The sequence below is a fragment of the Ochotona curzoniae genome, unplaced genomic scaffold (assembly GCF_017591425.1).
Source record: "Ochotona curzoniae isolate NIBS_2020 unplaced genomic scaffold, NIBS_Ocur_1.0 scaffold_1852, whole genome shotgun sequence".
Classification (NCBI taxonomy): Eukaryota; Metazoa; Chordata; class Mammalia; order Lagomorpha; family Ochotonidae; genus Ochotona; species Ochotona curzoniae.
The window spans coordinates 4,731,787-4,753,498 of record NW_024467087.1 but is presented as its reverse complement, the minus strand read 5'-3'; positions in this window follow the sequence as shown (position 1 = coordinate 4,753,498).

Sequence of the window (21,712 nt, the reverse complement as noted above, 5' to 3'; positions counted from 1 at the left end):
AGAACAGAAAGCCTAGAAATAAAATGACACATCTACAACAAATTTAACCTTGACAAATGTGCTGAAAAACATCCCCTGGAGAAAAAATAGTCTCTTCAATTAACGATGTTGGATGTGGATGAATGTATTTTCCCATGCAGAACTCGGAAAGAAGACCTCTTCCTTATACCCTATATTAAAAATATATATGTATAAATTGGATAAAGGGTCTAAACGCAAGAACCCAAACTGTCTATCAAGTATAGGAAAACCTAAGGAAAATTCTCTAGAATACTGGCTTACATTTACTTTTTGAGTAAATATCTTTAATATTTTATTTAACATGATGGCATTGGTGGCTCCAGCCAGTGCAGTTGTCCAGTTTTCAATTTCAAAGTAAATGGAAAATCACTTAGCTTTCAAAGCAAAAATTGAAACTTTTCTGTCTAGAGAAACCAGTTATCTTGTAAGGAGAAAAATCCTAAAATCTCCAAAATACTGGAATTTATAAGCAAGGTCATCAATATTTCAGAAGCAAAGATCAGCATCAATTATTTGTGTGCATAATAACAATTAACAATTTCAAGTGAAGTTAAGAAATTCAAAATAGTTAATAATCTCAAAAAGAATATTGAAGAATATATTTAGCAAAATAACCCATTTTTTTGTGTGCTGAAAATAATTGAAAGAGATCTAAATAAATGGAGAAATACACAGTGTTCAATAAGCAAAAGTATCAATAATGCTAGGATGGCATTTCTTCTAAACTGATCCACAGAGTAAATGAGATCGTTATGAAAGTCCCAGCAGTCCATGACTTCCACAGGCCTAACTGTTTTCCGTAGAATTTGGCCTGAATTGGGCCCAGCACGATGGCGCAAGTGGTTAAGGTCCTCGCCTTGCATGCCCCTGGATCCCATATGGGCGCCGGTTCTATCCCGGCAGCCCCGCTTCCCTTCCAGCTCCCTGCCTGTGGCCCGGGAAGGCAGTGGAGGATGGCCCAAAGCTTTGGGACCCTGCACCTGCGTGGGAGACCAGGAAGAGGCTCCTGGCTTCGGATCGGCATAGCATTGGCCGTGGCGCTCACTTAGGGAGTGAATCATCGGACCGAAGATCTTCCTCTCTGTCTCTCCTCTCTGTATATCTGCCTTTCCAATGAAAAAATTATATATATATATTAAAGAATTTGGCCTGAAGTGTTGTGAGACTTTCTCTTGTTTCTAGCCTTTGGAAAGTTGCTTGAGGTCTTGTATTGAATCAGAGGACTCAGTTTCTCTTGTCTTTCACGTGTATATAGGTATGTTCTTCATCCTTTCCTTGGAGTCAGCGGCAGGGTTAGTCCAGTCTCACAGTATGTGCTCCGTGGTCAGACCACACGTATCTGGAATCTGTCCTGAGATTGGAGACCCTACGGGCCCAAGGTCATGTGACACAGGGGACCCACTCCGGAGCAGGTCACCCTGCTCTGCGTGAAAGCAGGCTGGGTGCTTATGCTCCTCTGTAAGTGCTGCAGTCTGGTGCTGACCACTGCCTGCTCCACCTCACATATGTATCATTAACATTTCCCAGGCCTATGGTTAAGAACAAATGCAACTTCTCACAGATTTTTTTAAAACATTACATCATCTCCAGTAGCAATCTCCAAGGTTTCTCTCAAATGTAAAGTTTTGAAAACAAAATGAGGAAACAAATTCCTCTTTAATAGGGATTATCATTTGAAAAAAAGTTATCAGCAAGCAGTTGTGATATATTTTTTAGGGATTAGTGAACAGAGCACTCAATACAGGCATTTATTGCAGAAAGTAATAAAACTCACATCTTTCCAGATAATATAAAAATTTTGAAACTCTGTTTAAATGTCTTATCTTGGGAAACATTTTTTGACCTCTAAAATTAGGTTTGTTCCTGGTTTATTGTTTCATGGGACTTTATACTTCTTTTTTTATACCTACCTTTTTATGTCTGTATTATCAATAGCAGTAGTAATAGCTGCACTTAGTGAATGACTGTTAAGAATGATCTCATTTATTTCTAGGCCACAATGTATAGAACTTAACACACATGTCTTTTTCCTCTTCAGTGTATCCCTCAGTTCCTGACAAAAATTCAGACACTTTTTTTTTAAAGATTTATCTATTTCTATTAGAAAGTCAGGTTTATAGAGAGGAGCGACAGAAAAATTCTTCTGTCCACTGATTTACTCCCCAAGTGGCCGCAATGGCCAGAGTTGAACCAATCCAAAGCCAGAATCCAGAAGCCTCCTCCAGGTCTCCCATGCGAGTGCAGGGTCCCACAGCTTTGAGCTGTGTTCAACAGCTTTCCCAGGCCACAAACAGGGAGCTAGATGTGAAGTAGAGCAGCTGGGACTTGAACTGGTGTACATATAGGATTCCAGTGTTTGCTAAGCAAGGACTTCAGCTTCTAGGCTACTGCACTGGGTTTCCAGGCACATATTAATTCCTTGTTATGTCTTTGTTGATTGAATAAAGACTCCAAGCAATTATTATTTTTTTTTTTGCTTATTCCTGGCTAATGAAAGCTTTTTGCTTACTCCACTGGATTCAGATGTTGACATTAGTAAATTACTGCTTTGGTCAATATTAATAATTATTTATTTGTTCCTTGAGTACTCACCTGCTAATATGCCAGATTTCAAAATTAAAACAGAAAGAACTTCTGAGTCACTCATTGAACTATGTTGAGTCACATAATCTTGCATTAAGTAGCTGATACTTAGGAGTGATTGGAATTTGGGAATTTATATTTTAAGTAAATTTACATATGTGTTCTTTATGAAAAACTGGTGTAAATGCATAGTGTTGTCAATGCTATTTTCTTGCATTGTGCATTGATGCATGTGTAGTTTCTTCTTGGCTGAAATTGTCTTAGTATAGCACAAAGGTTCTGCATCCTTTTCGTATACTGTATGTAGGAAATCACTGTGTTTCTCTTATCTGTCAGCAAAATGTTTCAGTCTTTTGTTTTCTCAGTGACCTAGATTCACCCAAAGCCTGTGAGAGTTATTCTGAATTTATTTTGCAAAAAATCAATATCAGTTTCCCCTTGCCTAATTCTGTAGGGAATATCTTCTCTTTGCCTTCCATCTAGCTAGAGTAGAAAACTTTAGTCAGAGATAAGTAATACGACAGTCTTTTCAGATTTATCTTCTAGAAAAGAAAGGGATTTTCACATGAGTTCATTAATTTGAAATATTCTGTCCTTAGCAAAGCCTTGAAATGCACTCAAAGCAGGTGTTATCTGATGTTCAAACAAGGTAAAACGTATTTTGATTATCTAGTATAGCATTTGCATATAAGGTTTTTTTAATACACAATTAGTAAGTCATAATTTGAGGTGAATAAAATACCTTATAAATATCCTAAGTTTTGAAAGTTAATCAGAGTAATTTCCTCAATTTGTTCAACCTTCTGTAAGTTTCCAAGGTTTTCAAATCTGATAGAACAATTGGCCCTTATAATAATGCTATGGTGTAGATAAGTATACTAGCATTGCATTGGCTCAGACAGTGTTCACTTTAGTTAGTTAGCTAGTGACAGACTTATTCATTTAATTGAAAGGCCAAATTACACACGCAGAGAGAAAGAAAGGGAGGACAGAAAGGAAGATCTTCCATCTGATGATTCACTCCACAAGTGACCGCAATGGACAGAGTTGCGCAGATCCAAAGCCAGGAGCCTGGAACTCTCCTGGGTCTCCCACGCAGGTGCAGGGTCCCAAAGCTTTGGGCCATCCTCGACTGCTTTCCCAGGCCACAGGCAGGGAGCTGGATGGGAAGTGGAGCTGCCAGGACCAGAACCGGCGCCCATATGGGATCTCGACATTTTAAAGGTGAGGATTTAGCTGCTAGGCCACTGTGCTCTGCCCAGTTTTCTTTTTTTATATTTACATAAAGTTAACAAATTTCACAATAAACATTATGGAATATAGTGATATTTCACACCCTACCCTCTGTCATGCCTGTGTTCTTCACCCACTGTCTTTCTTCCATTTTTTCCCCTAAGTTTTACAATGAAATACTTTGATTTCCTGCCACAATCACAGGCTTAATGCTCCTTTAGGTAAAGATATCAACACATAGCAAGTAGAAAATTTTAAAAAGATGTGAAAAACAAACACGCAAAATTCCTCCTATAAACAATGGCTATATATTTACCATTGCAATTGAAAGCCTGATTGACGGAAGAAGTGAAGGATTGGAGAGAGAGAAAGGAAGAGGGGACTTTAGTTATTGCGTGCTCAAACTGTCTGAACTACCCAAAACTGGGCCAGGCAAGATCCGGAAACCCCCAAATTAATGTAGACCTCCAGTGTGGTAGCAAGGACCAGGTAACTGAGCTACTATATGCTGCCTGTGTGAGTACACAATAGCCAGAAGCTGCATTGGATGCTGCGGAGCCAGGACTAAGACCAAGACAATTTGATATGGGATGAAGACATCCCAAGAAAATGACTCTCAAGAATCCCACCAAAAGTCCATCTTTTATCTATTCTTAGAATGAAAAGGCAGATGTATAGCTCAATGTTGTCTGATGGTTTATGATTCTGTGTTGTATTAAGAAAGTCCACTCTACAATTTTTTGATGATGTCTATATATGATTTTGAAGCAATTCTTAAGATTGTATTTTATTTGAATATTTCTTTTCTAAAGTGTGTGTCTCTTTTCTCGGTGTTTACACTGCTGTTTAAATGGAGCAGCTACTTTCAAGTTTTTACTAATGTGGGAAGTGTCCATTAATAATATTCTGTATAGTTGTAGTAAAACAAGTGTTTTGGTCCTTGAGATTCTCAAATCTTTATTTTTTCTTTTAAGTGCTCTTCCTTTGCCCTATTTTTTGCAGTAATTTTAATTTAGCAAGAGACATATCATCAAAATTATATAAGAAAAGATTCGTTTCCACAGAACTTCCAAATCTTTTCAATGACTATCTTAATAGTCAAGATTTTGTAAGTGATCAAAAAATATTTTTTGGTATTATAATTATAGACTGAGTATTATGCCTTGCCAGTACTGGCATGTAACAACTGAATGTAGGCATGAACCATATCTTTTAAGTATCTCTTAGTCCAAGCTGAAATAAAGGAAAGAGTATGAAAATAAAGAAAAAGAAAATCAGCTAATGCTAGTCCAATTTCAGAAACACTGTTATCTGGAAACTTCTCTGATTCAGCAATAGGGTCCCCATGTATAAGCAAGCGTCTCAGCAACATTTCACAAGAATGACATATTCTCCAGTTTTTATGTCATTGTGCCTTCATAGAACATGTAGAGACTGCCTTATATAATCATAAAACCTACAACACTACCCATCTTCAGAGATGAGGAAAAAACCCTGCTCTCAGGTCTCCTAACAGTTTTTCCCTCTGCCTTTTTGCTTAGTCACATACAGTGTCAGTACAAATGAAAGAGCATCAGTGTCAGTTCTGGAGAAGAACTCCTACAGCTCCCTGGAAACATCAGTTTCTCTCAAAAGAAGTTTCTTTCATGGGAACCTTTCACTGTGACTCAGGGTTCTATAGCAGAATTTTCTGGCAAGGAATATCTTTTCTGTCTTCATTGCCAATGACAATTGTTTTCCCATTTGTCTATTCAGTTGGTCAAGGACAATCTGAGAGTTGAATGTTTCTGTATAAGCTCCTGGTTGTGCTTCCTTCTAAAATTGTGTATAATTTGAAAGCTATTTCAACTGTTATGTGAGTATGGTTAAAGACCAAATATACTATGATGAAGGATTACGAGGGTTGTGTACAGACACAGGGGATATTTTTAGACAATAATCATGCTCTGTATATTTTGACTACTTATCAAAATGAATGTCAGAGAAGTGACTTTTACATATCAATAACATTGTTTCTAAAAAGTAATAGACCAAGACATACTGAAGGAAAAAGCCAAGAGGTCTGTTGAAAGAATGATAAGGTTAATATCATTTGTTCCCTTAATATTCTGGGCCCAAAACACTTACAGGAACCCATCCTGATTATGGATACTAATGTTCGGCATTGTACATTTTCTGAGATGGGAAAAACTGAAGATGTTGTAACCGTTATTCAGTAAGTATGAATAATTTCACAGCAATCAAAAAGTTTAAACATCATTCTATTCCTAGCATATGAAATAGTTTTCTTGGCAAAATGAAATTGATAATCTCAAAATGAATCTGTCCTTTCATGTATACATCAAGGGGAAAATGGAATATTACAATACAATTAATCATATTTTAGTAACATGCTAGCAATTACAAATTCAAGACAAATGAAAGAAGTTTTGTGAAGTATAGTAGTAAGTTTAAAAAAATAAATTCACTGATCTAACTGCACGATTATTATTTAAAATCATAAAGATATTCATTTCACTTTAGTTGCTTGATATTACAGATTAAATTTTCTATGAATTTGAAAAGTTCTCTTTGCTTATATTTTTACTCAGTGAATTATGATTTATTTCCTAATAGCCATATAGATTGTATAATTTAGTGATTTTTTATATTCACAAAGTTGGTATAATGATTATCATAATCTAATTCAAGTAACTTTCATCATCCCAACTGGAAGTTCAAGGTCCATATTAGCATATGCTGTTCATCACCCTGCATCCCAAGGCCCATCAACTTTAATGAAATCTCTATCTTTATTAGAATTATCTGTTCTTCAAATTTAATATAAAAAAGTCATACAATGTTATCAAAGATCATCCAGTTATGTCACTGCTTTTTCTTTCTAATGACAAAGTAATATACCATTAATAGACTGTATTTTCAATACATCTTCAGTTGATAGATGTGTATTTTTATTTCCATTTTTAGCTATTATGGACTATGCTGCCATAAACATCAATGAACAAGAGTTTGTGTAGACATGATTTCTTTTCCCTAGGTACCTACTTAGCAGCAACATTGTAGAATCATATTTTCTCCACATTCTCATTGACCCTTATTATTTTCTGCCTTCCATACATGGAGTTTTCACAAAAGTCATGGAAAATCTGTATTTTTGAAAAAAGTATCCATAAATTTCAAAAATTTCACAACTAAATAAACACTTTAATTCAATTTTCCACAAATGTTTCAAGGTCCCTTGTATTTTAGCCATTCTACTGGGTCTAATAGTGTTATTACATTATGCTTTTAATTTATATTTCCCCAATGTCTAATAAAAGTCAACATTTTTATTGTGCCTTTTGGCCGTTTTGTGTCTTCTTTGCAGAATATCTATTAAAATAATTAGAAAATATTTGATTGAGCTATTTGTATTTTGTAGTTCTTTACATTCTAGATACAAGCCCCTTGTCAGATATATGATTTGATAATAATCTTCCTGCTTTTCACTTTGACAATAATGTTTATGGAAGTACAGATGCTTTTCATTTGAATGCAAAGAAATTCATTCTTTTCTTTTTTTCATATGGCTAGTCTCCAAAGAGTCCTTAGCCAAATTCAAATTCAGGAATATTTATTCCTATGTTGTTTTCCAAAGGAGTTTAACTCTTCCATGTATCTCTTCAATACATTTTGAGTTGATTTTTATATGCATAATAAGTTAAAGTTTCAATTTGCTTCACTAGAATCTGTCCCCATATAGCAGAATTATTTCTTGAAAATATTAGTCTTTTTCCATTCAATGGTCTTGATATCCCTCTTGAAACTCAGTTAACTATTTATCTATCCTTGGTTTGCAATCATTGTTCTATTTGTCTGTTCTTACATCAGTAATACACTGTCTTCATTACTTTTGTAATAAAATTTGAAATTGGAAATTGCAAATTATCCAGTGCTCTTTTTGATCTCAAAATTATTTCAGATGCTCAAGTTCCCATGCATTAATCTTTACATCAAATTTTACCTGATTTTCTTTCAAGCTCTATGATATTTATGAGTTAAGCATAATTAGTCTTCTTGATGAATTGCTGCTTTAATTATCCTGAAATTTCATCTTTGTCTTCTGCCTCAGCAATTCTTCCTATTTCATCTTCCTGGAACTTCAGTGCTTGTTTCCTGTCTCCTCATTTTAGTAGCAATGCTGTCCTCCGCTTCTAGTTAAAAATTGAAAAAAAAAAAATCCATTGCAGCTTGGGAAAGAACAAGCAGAGACCTTCTCTCCTGTCTCCAAAGAGGAATAGGTATATTGTGGGCACAGAGTCACCTTAAGGAAGGACATTAATGATATCCTAAAAACCACTCCCCAAGGACCTAGGGGCACATGGCTGCTCATGACTGAGACTTAAACAGGCTAACACGCATAGAAGTCACAGGGATGATGTGTTGATGAAGCATCAGTGAACAGATTGTTTCTCAGCTGCATTCAAAGAGGAGACAAAAGATAACGGTAGAGTAATCATCAGAAAAACACACTCTTGATAAACCTGCACCTACCCTAACCATATGCGACTTGTAAAGGAAGCAGAAGTCTCTGGCACACTGTTGGTAACAACAAAAACTAAAAATCAAAAAAAAAAAAACTATAAAAAAAATCACTCACAAGCTTAGTCCACTTGGTTGATTAGATTAATCCAGATCATATTCCAAAGGCAGGTGATTCATATTTGCAGACATAAAATCTAGATATGTGTGTCCCTACTGTTCTACATATACTTCCCAGCACTCAAAAAAAAAAAAAAGCTAACAAAGCATATGAAAGGGAAATGGAAACAATGGGAAAAGAAACTAGCATAACTCTTGGAATTATGTACGACCAAGAGCTTTGGAGAAATCACTGCAATCCTACAATGAAGGAGAGGTTGGGGATCAGGGAGAGAGGGAATTAAAGAGAGAGAGAGAAAAACAATTTAAGTAGTAAGTGTGCCAATGTCATCAGATTTTGTTACCCTCCTACAAACACATGGTGATTCAGCCATTTTTTATACAGATGAAACAGTGTGAAAGAGGTCTAGAGGATGTTGTGCCACACCCACTATTCTCTCCAATTTCCGTTTCACAAGGGAAGTACTTTCAGGATTCTCCAGTATTTCCCACAGCACCTGTTTAGGATTATTGAAGGTACTACTTCAAGAGTGTGAGATATCTCAGAACTCATACCTGCAGCCCGTAGGAGCTTTACATGATACTACCAACCTAAACCTACAGATCCTTCAACTATGTTGGTAAAACAGCTTCTGTTCCGGGTAAGCAAGCATTCGAAATGAAGATTATTTCCAAATATAAAATCTCAACCTGTGGCAACAGTTAAGATGCTCCTTTTGGGTTACACACTATACTTATGTGTACCAGGTTTTGAGTCCAGGCTCCACTTCCTCCTTGTCGTAGAATTAGCAGAGCTTCATAATTGCACTATTAGTAGATAGGGCTCACTTCCGGGGTAAGATGTAGTGAATAGGGAATGATACACTCAGATAAGTGAATCGGTAAATAAGTAGACTTTGCAAAGTAGGAACCTCTGGTATGTAAGGTTGAAATAACAACATTTTCTATTACATTATCCTCAGCTACCTGAGTAAGAATACATTCAACCTCAACCAAGGTATAAAATACTGCTGTTATTTTTATTATGATCTCCCTTCCATTTTTAATTTATACTCCCATGTCCCTTTCTTTTCCTTTATTTTCATTATATTTGAAATGAAGGGAGGGAGAAGGGTGGAAAGGATAGAGGACAACCAACACTATAGCTGCTGGCTCACTACCCAAATACCTGCAGTAGCCAGGGTTAGGCAAGGCCAAAGCCACGAGCCAGTGGGTAGCATGGACTCAAGTACTTGGAACATTATCTGATCCTCCACAGATCTCCATGAAAAGACAGCTGAATCAGCAGCAGAATAGCCAGAACTCAGTCTGATCGCCTGAGGATTTTCTTTCTCTTTTTACATTACTATTAACTTTCTTCATAGTTAGTTGGCCTCGAGAAGAAAATCAGGCTTACAGTAAAACAGGTTCACATGTAAGTCACATATAGGATGGCTTACATGGACGCATAGGCTTGCTTTGAGTTAAGAGCGACAAGGCTGGTACCACTGATGATAAACTAAAAATATCAATATTTATGTTAAACAAAGCTGAATCTTTCTTTCTGTATCCCCCTGCTTGTTTGATCCTACACCTTGTAAATGCTGTTAACAGGAGATACTCATGGCTCATTCTTGTGGAGGTAAATCTGGCTGATGAAGTTTGGCTCAAATAGATTATTTCATTTTTCACAAGTGGCGATGATCTCCTTGGTGGCCTTATTTCCTTAGCAGGCCTTTTTTTTTTTTTTTGTAACATAGAAAAATAAGTTCATTTTTTGAGCCCAAAATGATCCCTATACTTGTGGTCGAGTTTTCTTTTTCTGACTGCCACATTTAAGAGGAAAGCCCTCTGATCAAGTCCAAATGTATTTTTCACACTATAAAATTATATTGTTTCGATTTACTTCTGAAAAAGAAAAGTGTTTCTTTCTAATCCACTGATGAAGATTCCCTCATGGATCATAATAAAAACATAATTCACTTTAGCTCATTATCATTATCAGACCCATGTGTAACACAAACTTTTTATATGCTTTAAAAGACGTTATAATATGGCCTAGTGATGTCCTTGGCTCTTTGGTTCATTTGTTAAATATCTTTCTTTGGCTAAACATGCCATTAAGAAAAATGCTTTGTTGTCCCTAGTTTTTGCAGAAGCATGTGCGTGGACCTTGGATGCTGTCCGGGGTATAGTGAGATTCTATTTGTAGCCCTCTACAATAATTTCCTCACAATTAGCCTCTTTACAATCTGTCCTACAAAAACAGAAATCAAAGCATCGCTGCTTTATCTGACTATTTGGCAGTTACCAAGGAAAATAAATGGCTTTCTCTCATTCACCCCCAAGCTGTATTTAAAAAAGTAGGCTACTTGATTCACAGTGAAGGAATATATTTGTTTACTATGTAATGGGAGCTAATTGGAAAACAAAGAGAAAGCACATGGAGGAAGAATAAGGAAACATATATAACGCTTAGGGAAATAAATGTCACCTTCTCCCTCTTTTTTTTTTTTTTGATTATCATTTATTTCTATGGTACTTGGAAATTAATCAGGCTTTTAAAAAATATTTCATTTTTTATTGGAAAGACAGGCCTACAGAGAGAAGGAGACAGAGATAGAAAGATTTTCTGTTCATTGGTTAACACCCCAAGTGGCTGCAATGGCCAGAGCTGAGTTGACATGAAGCCAGGAGCCAAGTGCTTATTCCATATCTCCCATGCGAGTACAGAGTTCCAAAGTGTTGGTCCATCCTCTATCGCTTTGCCAGGCGACAAGCAGGGAGCTGGAAGGGAAGCTGAACAACTGGAATGCAAACCTGCACTCATATTTTGTTAATCGATTAATGAATTGACAAAATCCTTGTCCTCATATGAATCACTTTCTAGTGGAAGGAAGCAGACAACAGATGTAAAAATGAGTGAAGTATTTTAATTAATTAGTTGATTAATTAATCACTTTTCATTTTGAATTTAATAGTACAATTCCATACGGTCTGGATCCCACCTCCAAATTCCTACCCTCTGACTGATGTTTTCCATATTATTGCAGTAGTATAGTCCTTCATAAGCAGTCATAATTCCATCATTCTAAGTTAGCCCCAACATTGTTGGTACAGACAATGTCAGACAGTCTAGCCTCCCATTGTGTAGATATGTCCAACAGTTTCATTGGGAGTCCAACTTTGATTTGGCAATAGGAATGTATATTGCGTTGTATCTTCACATCTGAATATGGTAATCTCTATTACACCATCACTATACATATTCTTAAGTGACAAGCCACAAAACAAAGCTAGCAACAGTTAAAAAAACTTTACAGCGCCATGGAGTCAAAAATTTTGCCACTGAATAACCTCGCATGGGTGACGAAAAGAAAACACAAAAGCCTTTTGGATAAATTAATGTCACCATGTGATCCTTGAGCCAGCTATGAATTCAACAAGAGAAAAAAAAAGCTATTTACAAAGACATGAAAACAATCTAGATGCCTGTCCAAAGAGGATTGGTTAAAGAAACTGTGATACGTTAACTCAATGGGATATTACTCAGCCATTAAAAGAATGAAAATATACCATTTGCAACTAGATGGTCCCAGCTACAGACCATTAAGCTCAGTGAAATAAATCAATCTCAAAAGGACAAATATCATATGTTCTGTCTGATATAAGGCAACCATCATGCAAATTGTAAGAAGTATTTTAATTGAAATGTTAACATTTTCTACACAAAGATCAGGGGAAGGGGCTAGCCCTGTTGTGTAGTGGGCTAAGCCTCTGCCTTTGGCACCAATACAACACATGAGTGCTACTTCAAGTTCTGAAAGCTTCACCTCTTATCTCTGTCTCTGTTGATGGTTCAGAAAGGCAATACAGGATTGCTTAAGCCTTTGAGTTCTTGTACCTGTGTGAAAGACCCGGTTCTTGGCTCCGAACTGGACTACCTCTGGCTGTTGCAGACATCAGAAGAATGAACCAGAAGAATGAAAATCTCTCCATATCTCTGTCTCCTTCTTCCTGTCTCTTTTTCTCCCTCTTTCTCTCTAACACTGCCTTTCAAATAAAAATACATAAATATATAACAATAAAAATAAACATTATAAACACTTAGGAATAATTAGATCACATTGTTAGGAAAGATTTTCAAATTTTCATTAATTTACTTGAAAAACAATTACAGAAAAGAGAGGGAGAGAGAGGGAGAAAAGCTTCCATCCTTCCAGGAGCCAGAGACAGGATCTTCTTCCAGGCTTCCCACTTGTGTGCATTGGAGCAAGCAGTTTGGCCATCTTCGGTTGCTTTTCCAGGTACATTACAAAATGGTCCCAACTTACATTCAGTGAAATAAGCCAACTCCAAAGGACAAATATTGTATGTTCCTTCTGATATAAGGCAATATTTTGTGCAAAATGGAAAACAAATAGATATGTAAGTGAAATAGTATATACATGTATTCTCATAGGTGAACTATATAGAGACTACCATAATAGGAAATTAAGATATACTGCAGTAGGTATTTCTACCGCCAAGTAGAAAGACTCCCTATTAAACAGGTAAATATACCATCACAATATGGTAGTAGATTTCCTATCTTTATTTATACCTGTAATGCCAAATGTAATTAAATATCAGACGTTAAATTTCTGTTACTACAGGACTGTACTACTATAATAAAATCGGGGAAATAAATAGGGAGAAAGGAGAGAGAAAGGGTGGATTTCCTACACCTACAAAATGTATCCTGGAAAACAATGAAAACAATATTTTTTTAAAAAATAAGCACTGTCAGTTCTCTGGCCATCTCTCCTGAAACCAGGAGATAGGATCTTCTTCCAGGCCCCCCACGTGGGTGCATGGGAGCAAGCTGTTGGATTGTTAAGTGGAGCAGCCAGGAATAAAAATTATATCCATAATTTTAATTATCAATTATTTAATTATCTAATTATTTAAATTATTTGTTTGATTATTCAATTATTTAAATTATTTATTTAATTATTAATATTTAATATTAATATCTAATTAATTATTTAATTGTATATTTAATTATTGGTATTTAATTTTTGATTATATGGGGCATTGATTTTATAATCTGTGACGTTTCCTGCTTTGCCACAACACCATCCCTATTGCATCCAACTTGAGCCTTTCTCCAAGAAGTGCTGCCCAGACAATTCTGCTAAGCATCATAGTTTATGAGGATAAGGTAAACATACCAACCGGCTGGAGTCAGCTCTCCTTTCCTGCAGAGAGTGGCTCCGAGGTGAGAGTTAGATGGGTTTTTATGGAAAGAGTGAGCCATGCAAAGCAATTGAGTTGGGCAGCCACAGGAGGCTGCCATGGGGACAATGGGAGCGCTCGAGCAGCCCACGGGAGGCAGCCATAAGAATAATGAGTGAATAAATCATACAATATTGGACCCGGCTAAAAGTCTGCCTTGATTGTGCCAGGATCCATTATGGTGCCGGTTCTAATCCCGGCAGCCCCACTTCCCATCCAGCTCCCTGCTTGTGGCCCCGGAAAGCAGTCTAGGACGGACCCTTGCTCCTGGTTTCGGCTCAGCTGAGCTCTGCCCTGTCATTGCAGCCACTTGGGGAGTGAACCAGCAGATGGAAAATCTTTGTCTCTCCTTCTCTCTGCAAATCTGACTTTCCAAGAAAACTAAATAAATACTCAAAAGAGAGAGAGTAAAAAGTCTTTTTCTCATTTAGTCTTATACAAATGAGCAAGTTATTAAGTTTTTTTAGAGTTAAATTTTTTCTTTATACATATTCAACAAATGTAGCATGCGTAAAGACAAAATATTTTACTTACATATTTTACATTTCATTACTATAGTTTTTGTTTCAAAAAACAGCAAACATTTAATTCATGCATAGGAAATCTAGATATAAACAGATGCTTGATTCATATTTAATTTTTTACAAGAAAAGTTCACATTTCAATAGGTTTAATAGACCTCATAGGTTGGCGGGGGGCCCTGGTTCCCTAGGACTTAAAATAATTTTTGTTATAGCATCATAATTTTCATATACATTTCTCTATGAATGGTTTATTTCTTTTGAGCATACAATTAAGAATTGAATTACAGAATCACGTGCTCAAAGTTAATTTAACACATTGAACTGGCAAAATCTTTTCAGAACTATATAAGAAAATAAATTTTATAAAGAATATAACTTACTTTTAACTTTTATAATGAATATGACTTAATTTTAAGTTAAAATTATTTTAAGTGGAAGAACTGAGTTGCACAGGACTATATTTTCTGACTCAATTTATATGAAATATACAATAAATAAACATTGGTAGTTGCTATTGAATTTTGCAGGTAATTAACAGTACAAGGTTTTTATTTGCTAGTTCCTTTAAAATACGGGTTGTAGTCAGTTTCAATGCTCATTCCTTTTTCTGCTCAATATATTCCATTTTCATCTCAAACTTGTCAGCCATAGGAGAAGATTCAAGAGTTGTGTAATTTCTAAGATTCTTTGCTGTTATGGTGCCCATACTTTCTAATACCTGACAGCACCTGTTAAAAGCAAAGTTCATTTTAACTTATCACTTTGAATTTTCCATTAGTCTCTAATTGATTTATGTTTATCCATGTCTTCCTGGAATAATTGTCAATTGATTATCTTAGATTTCTGTTAATTTACTAGAAGGCTAAAAAGCAGATTTTATTTTTTTCTTCAACCGTAATTGCTGTGCGCTTCAGTGTATTAGCAGAGAAGATGAAACATTAGTTACTTTCGCAATGGGTTTGCAGAGTTAATTTTCCATTCCTCCACTTAATTATACAAAATGAGAGTATAACATATGCAAATTTATGCAATTTAATTGATGATGAGTAATGATTATTTATAACAATATATTCAATATTTATAGATAGCTGATATTTAAATATACCATTTTGATAATTTTCAGTAGAAATGCTAATTACTTATATTTAATAACAAATAACAATAAAGTATAACTGATTAACATTTGAAAAGAACATCTTATTATTGTTTGATTATTCAGTCATTTAAAGGCATTTTAAATTAATGCTAATTTTTCTATGCTTTGTTTCCTATTAGACCTTCCTCTCTGAAAATAAATGCACAGTATATTTTTATCTTTTTAAATTTTTTCATTAAAGTCAGCAATATGAATAATAAAAATGTTTTTCATCAATGTAAAAGTTAGAAATAAATGTATGACAAGGTTAAGTTGGTTCTCACTATTGAATGAAATGCTGATGACATTTAATTTAATTTTTTACGTATGTCACAAAACTGGACTTAATATTATTTCATTCTAAAATTAAATCAAATTAATATTAGAAAAAGTATTCAAGCAACTTTTTTAAACCTCTTAGTTATTTCTATGCCTTCTTGCAACATGTTACTGCTCCTTTCCTCATTTTCATTAGGTTGCTTCCTTTCTACTGAAGACTTTTTAAAGTATTTTGGATATTTATTTATTTTTAAGGTGTATTTATTTTTGTTTCAACGTCAGGAATGTATATAGAGGAGAAGAGACAGAAAGGAAGTTATTCCATCCAATGATTCATACTCTCCAAGAGACCTCAACAGCCTGAGCTGTGCTGATCTGAAGCCAGGAGCCAGGAGCCAGGAGCCTCTTCTGAATCTCCCACATGAATGTAGGGTCCCAAGGCTTTGCAGCATCCTAAACTGATTTCCCAGACTACAAGCAGGGATCTGGATGGGAAGTAGGGCCACCAGGATTAGAACTGGTGCCCAAATAAGATCCTGGCACGTTTAAGGCGAGGACTTTAGTCACAAGGCTATTGTACTGGGCCCTGGATATTTATTTCTTATCTCTGTATGGTTTGTAAGCATTGTCTGTATGTACTTTTGTCTATTTTGTAGGTTATGTATTCATTCTGTTGATTGTTTCCTAGGCTTTGCAAATCTTTCATTTTGTTATCATTCCAAATCTTTCAATTGATATAAATTGGTATAAGTCCAAATGTTTCAACTGATATAAATCTAATTTGTTGTCTGTGCTTTTGGGGGTCATATACAAAAAACTATTGAATTGGACAATACCAAGGAGCTTTGCCACCGCTTTTTCTGGTCATCTTGGAGTTTTTAGTCGAATGTTTAAGTCTTCATCCCACTTTTTGTTGTTATTTTTGGACATGGAGTGCCAAAAGGGGCAAATTCTATTTTCTTTAGTAGATAACTGGTTCCATTAGTACCATTAATTGAGGATATTGATCTTTATCCATTCTGAGTTTTTGACTGCTTTCTCAAAAACAGTTGATTGTCTTTCTGATTAGTATACCTTTGTCTTAGATTTTGAGGTCAATATGAGTCTACAATTTCTATTCTTAAGATTGCTTTGATTATTCAAGGTCTCCTGTGATTTAACATAAGATTTTATCTTCTTTTTATTTTATATTATTTCATTTCGATTTTATTTTATGACTCAATTCCATAGGCACAGTGATTCCCTTATCCCCTCCCCAAATTGCCTCCCCCATTACTTATTTCTCCTCTATTATTTCAATAGTATAGTCCTTCATAAGCAGTCATTCACAAATTCATAGGTCACAGAGTTCAGGCTGTTATGGTCTCTTGATGAGTGAATCATTGGACAGAATATCTTCCTTTCTGTCTCTTCTCTATGTATACCTGAGTTTGAAATAAAAATAAATAAACCTTTGATAAATAAGTAAATAAATATCCAAAATACATTTAAAACTCCTCAGTAGGAAGGAAGCAACCTAAATAAAATTTTCTCCAAGAAAGTTTTTATTTTCTTTTTCATTTCTTCAGTGACACATTGGTCATTCAGTAGTATGTTATGTAACTTCATGGCATTGTAAATTTAATATGAATGTTGTATTGTTTTTAGTCTATAAAAAGCACAATTTGAAATTTTCATTTAAAATGAGATTTAATCTGCACATCATTTTGTAAAAATGAACATTTTAGCCATATTTATTTTTTCATTTATTTGTGACTTTAAATTTTCCTTTTAATTTTTAGTTACATTTATTTTCATGTTCATTTGAAAGGTAGAGTGAGATAGAGAAAGATAATTTTTCCGTTCACTGTTTCACTAACCAAATGCCCACAAGAGTCTTAAACTCAGTTTGGGTCTCCCATGTTAATGGCAGGGACACCAGCACTTTAGCCATAATGTATGCTTATCCTGGACGTTCATTGTTGCTATGCTGCATTTTGCGATTGAAGCCGTACTCCAACATGGGCTCCGTGATACAGGATACAGCCATCTCATTTGGTGTGTTCACCACTGTGCCAATGTGCCTCAAATTTCTTGTAACAATGCTGTATACTTTTCAGTGGGTGAATTTTTTTCACCCATTGATAACATTCTATCTTTAAAATTTAATGTTTCTCCATTTTTTATTTAAAAGGCAGATTTACAGAGAGAAGAGAAAGAAAAAGAAAGAGAATGAAAGAGAGAGAGAAATCTGTCTGTTGGTTCACTCACCAAATGGCTGCAGTGTTCAGAGCTGAGCTGATCTGAAGCCATTAGCCTAGAGACTCTTCATGGTCTCCTACATGGGTACAGGAGCTCTGCGACTTGCACGATCTTCCACTGTTTTCCCAGGCCATTAGCTGGATCAGAAGCAGAGAAGCTGAGGCTCAAATCAGTGTCTATATGGGATATTAGTGCCACCGGCCAAGGATTAGCTTGTTATGCAGGCAAGTAGGTATAAATTATAGTTGCTATTAAATATTTATTCTTTTGGTTACTATTATAAATGGAACCAATTTCTTGTTTGGAAAATAAATTTTAAGCAGATAGAAACACCATTTTTATTATTTCCTACAACTTTAGAGAATTTATTACTATGTATAGCAAATTTTTTGGTAGAATGGAGGCACTAAGAAAATAGGTAGCTTGCTGAAAGTCAAAATTAAGAAATGTGTTGGGCCTGGCACGATACTGCAGTAGTCCAGGACGGCCCAAAGCTTTGGGACCCTGCACCCTAGTGGGAGACCCAGAAGAGGCTCCTGGCTTTGGATTGGCTCAGCTCCAGTCGTTGCAGCCTCTTGGGGAGTGAACCATTGGAAGGAATATCTTCCTCTATGTTTCTCCTCCTCTTTGTATATCTGCCTTTCCAATAAAAATAAATAAATCTTTTTTAAAAAAAGAAATGTGTTAAACTAAAACCCTATATTCCTTGAGTTGTTACTAATGTCAGCCAGGAAAGAACAAGTTACTAGGAAAAATCCCCATGGCCACTAGTCATTATGGCTAGAAAGCAATTGACAGTAGATCTGCTGAACCTAGTATTAAGAGCATTTGTACAGCAAATTTTGGAAAGAACAATTAAAATTTTTACACTGAAGTTACATAGGATAAAGACTGAACAGATCAAGACAATACAAAACAGTGAAAGGCTGAGATGGGAAGAAATGAAATATTCATTTTCTGGATTAGTTGGAGCTGTATGTGATGACATCCTTTATTCAGCCACTTAGAATTTGGATGAAATTTTAATGTAACACTCAGGAATATGGAAACATTATTTTGTCTTGCAGCCGTTAACTGATTAACTCCCTTACCCTCCCGCCCTCACCTTCATCCTCCAGCCCTGATAATTCAACTTTGGATATCTCAGAATTTTCTCTTAACATGTATTTCAACTGGGATGCTATGTCTTATCTGAAGTGATTTGTAATTTGTCAATTACAGTATCTTTTTAGCTATAATTGCAACATACGTTGTTTGCTCCTTTGTCATTCTTTTTGGCAAGGACTGAAGGATGGAAGGCTTTAAAGAGGATGCAGTAGCAATACTGGTGATGGAGGAAATACAGAGGTGTGACGATGGCATATTGGACCAGAGTGATAATAGCACAAACACTTAGAAATGATCAGTGACAAGTTGGAGGGTGAGTCAACAACATTCCGTGATATAGTGGCATCAGAGAATGAAAGCGAGGAGTCAGTGATGAAATAAAAATTGTGTCCTTGAACAATGTATGGCATTGTGTATCATCGCCATTAAAACAAAAATGACTGTTGATGGAACATATCTATGGGAGAGGAAAATAATGCATTTGTATATTAATGAACACTGAAATGGGAATGTTAAAAAGGACACTAAATATATTTAGGATGAACTTGAGTAGCACTGAGAGCCACAAGACAATATGTGCATTGAATGACTGTAGCTAGGCAAAAGAAAACAAACAAGAAACACGGACTGGGTCTTGGAGTACTATATAGTTTAGAGATCAAGGGAATTATGCAGAGACAGTAAAGTTTAATGAGGTTATTATGGTAAATGAAGGAGAGAATTTTTTGAAAACCTATTGCAGAAAACATTCTAAGGATAAGGGAATAGTCAATTGTATTAAATGCTGCTTATAATTAAAGATGAGGAAACCAATGGACTTAGAAAATAAATAATTATTGGTCTTTTTGTATTACTTGATTCTATTAATATAAAGAAAACAGATTTCAGAAAGTTCATAGCTGCAATTTTAGTGTAACAATATAATATTTTTATCTAGGCATAGAGATTGGAGTGTATTGAAAGCAAATGAGAATAGAAAAAAATTAGGCAACAAATACACCTGAATTTTTGCAGTGCTTTGTTGTTCAAAGACTAAAGATTATAAAATGCGTGCCAATGAAAATTTTGTGTTAATTTTTATGTGACTTTAGAAATGAAGAAAAGTAGAAGAGATAAGTGATGATTTAGGTAGAGGGGCGAGCATATACAAAGTATCAGTTCAGCGAGAAATATCAGGAGAGACAGAGAGGAAGATCTTTCATCTGCTGATTCTGTCCCCAAGTCACCACAAAGGCCGGTGCTGGATCCGAAGCCAGGAGACAGGAACTTCCTCCAGGTCTCCTACGTGAGTACTGGGTCCCAAGCTGTACACTTAAGCTGTTGGGCCGCCCTCCACTGCTTTCCCAAGCCACAAGCAGGGAGCTGGATGGCAAGTGGAGCTGCTGGGATTAGAACTGGCACCCATATTGGATCCAGGCACGTTCAAGGCAAGGACTTTAGCCACTAGGCTACCGTGCTGGGCCCTACATAATATAGCTTTAATACTTCTATTTTGTTTGCGATTTGATTTGTCTCACTGTGCTTATTTCATAAATTAATTTCTTGAAATACTTTATTTCTATTTATTTGAAAAGCAGAATTACACAGAGAAGAGGAGAAACACAGAGACAGATATTCCATCTGCTGGTTCATTTTCTAAATGGCCTCAAATCGCTGCAATATCTGGTGCTGGGCCTTTCTGCAGCTAGGACCCTTGTGTTTCCACTAAGTCTGCCCCTTGGGTTCGGAGGCCCAAGCACTGAATCAGAAGTGGAGCAGAAGGACACAAAGCAACACCCATATGGAATGTTGGCACTGCAGGCAAAGGCTTAACTTACTATACCATGGTCCTATCCCTTGTAAATTTAACTTCACAGTAAATGTGTGTATATGTGTGTGTGTGTGTGTGTGTGTGTGTGTGTCGGTACCATTCACAGTTTCAAGCATCTCTTGAGAGTCTTACAATGTATGCTCTTCAGATAAGAAGGAATTACTATAGATTTTTATCAGCAACAAGTCTGACTGTATTAATATGACTGCCAGGCCACAGTGCATGTTCTCTCGTGATACTGACTGCCAATTAAGTGTGGGACTAATCAGCAGTTCGTGCTTTTCTCAGTAAGGATATGTTTTGTGATTAAATGTGAGCGGATACAGTTAAGAGTTCAAACTTAGTCAAAGTACAAGTTTCTCCGATGAGTAAGATGAAGAAAGAAGATAAAATAAGTGAAGGCCTGGAAAGTTGAGAATACACATAATTAAATTTGTAGTGATTATGATTTTTGAAAGAATCAAAGAGAAAAAATGGTGATGTGTGGGTGATAAATGAGAGTGAAAAATCTGGATACAGTGTGAATATTGTTGGATATTAGGTACAAAGTCAGACTGTGACTATACAGATAGAAATTGAAGAATGCCTTAATTTCAAATGAGGTTCTGGAGAATGTATATGCACTCGTATTCTAAAGGTCGAGGGCAGGACCATGAAAATAGGCAGTAGCCATCAAAGATATCCAAGGGATAAAGATGATGAGAATAGTTTAAAACTCCAGTGTAGAAGTGTACATGATAAAATAATCACTTTTATAGCAATATTCATTTCTTTGTAAATTAATAAAGTATATGTATATATTGATGATATACAAAACGTTAGTCTTAAATATGCATACTTTGTGAAATATAGATCAATCTAATTCACATACACATCTTTATA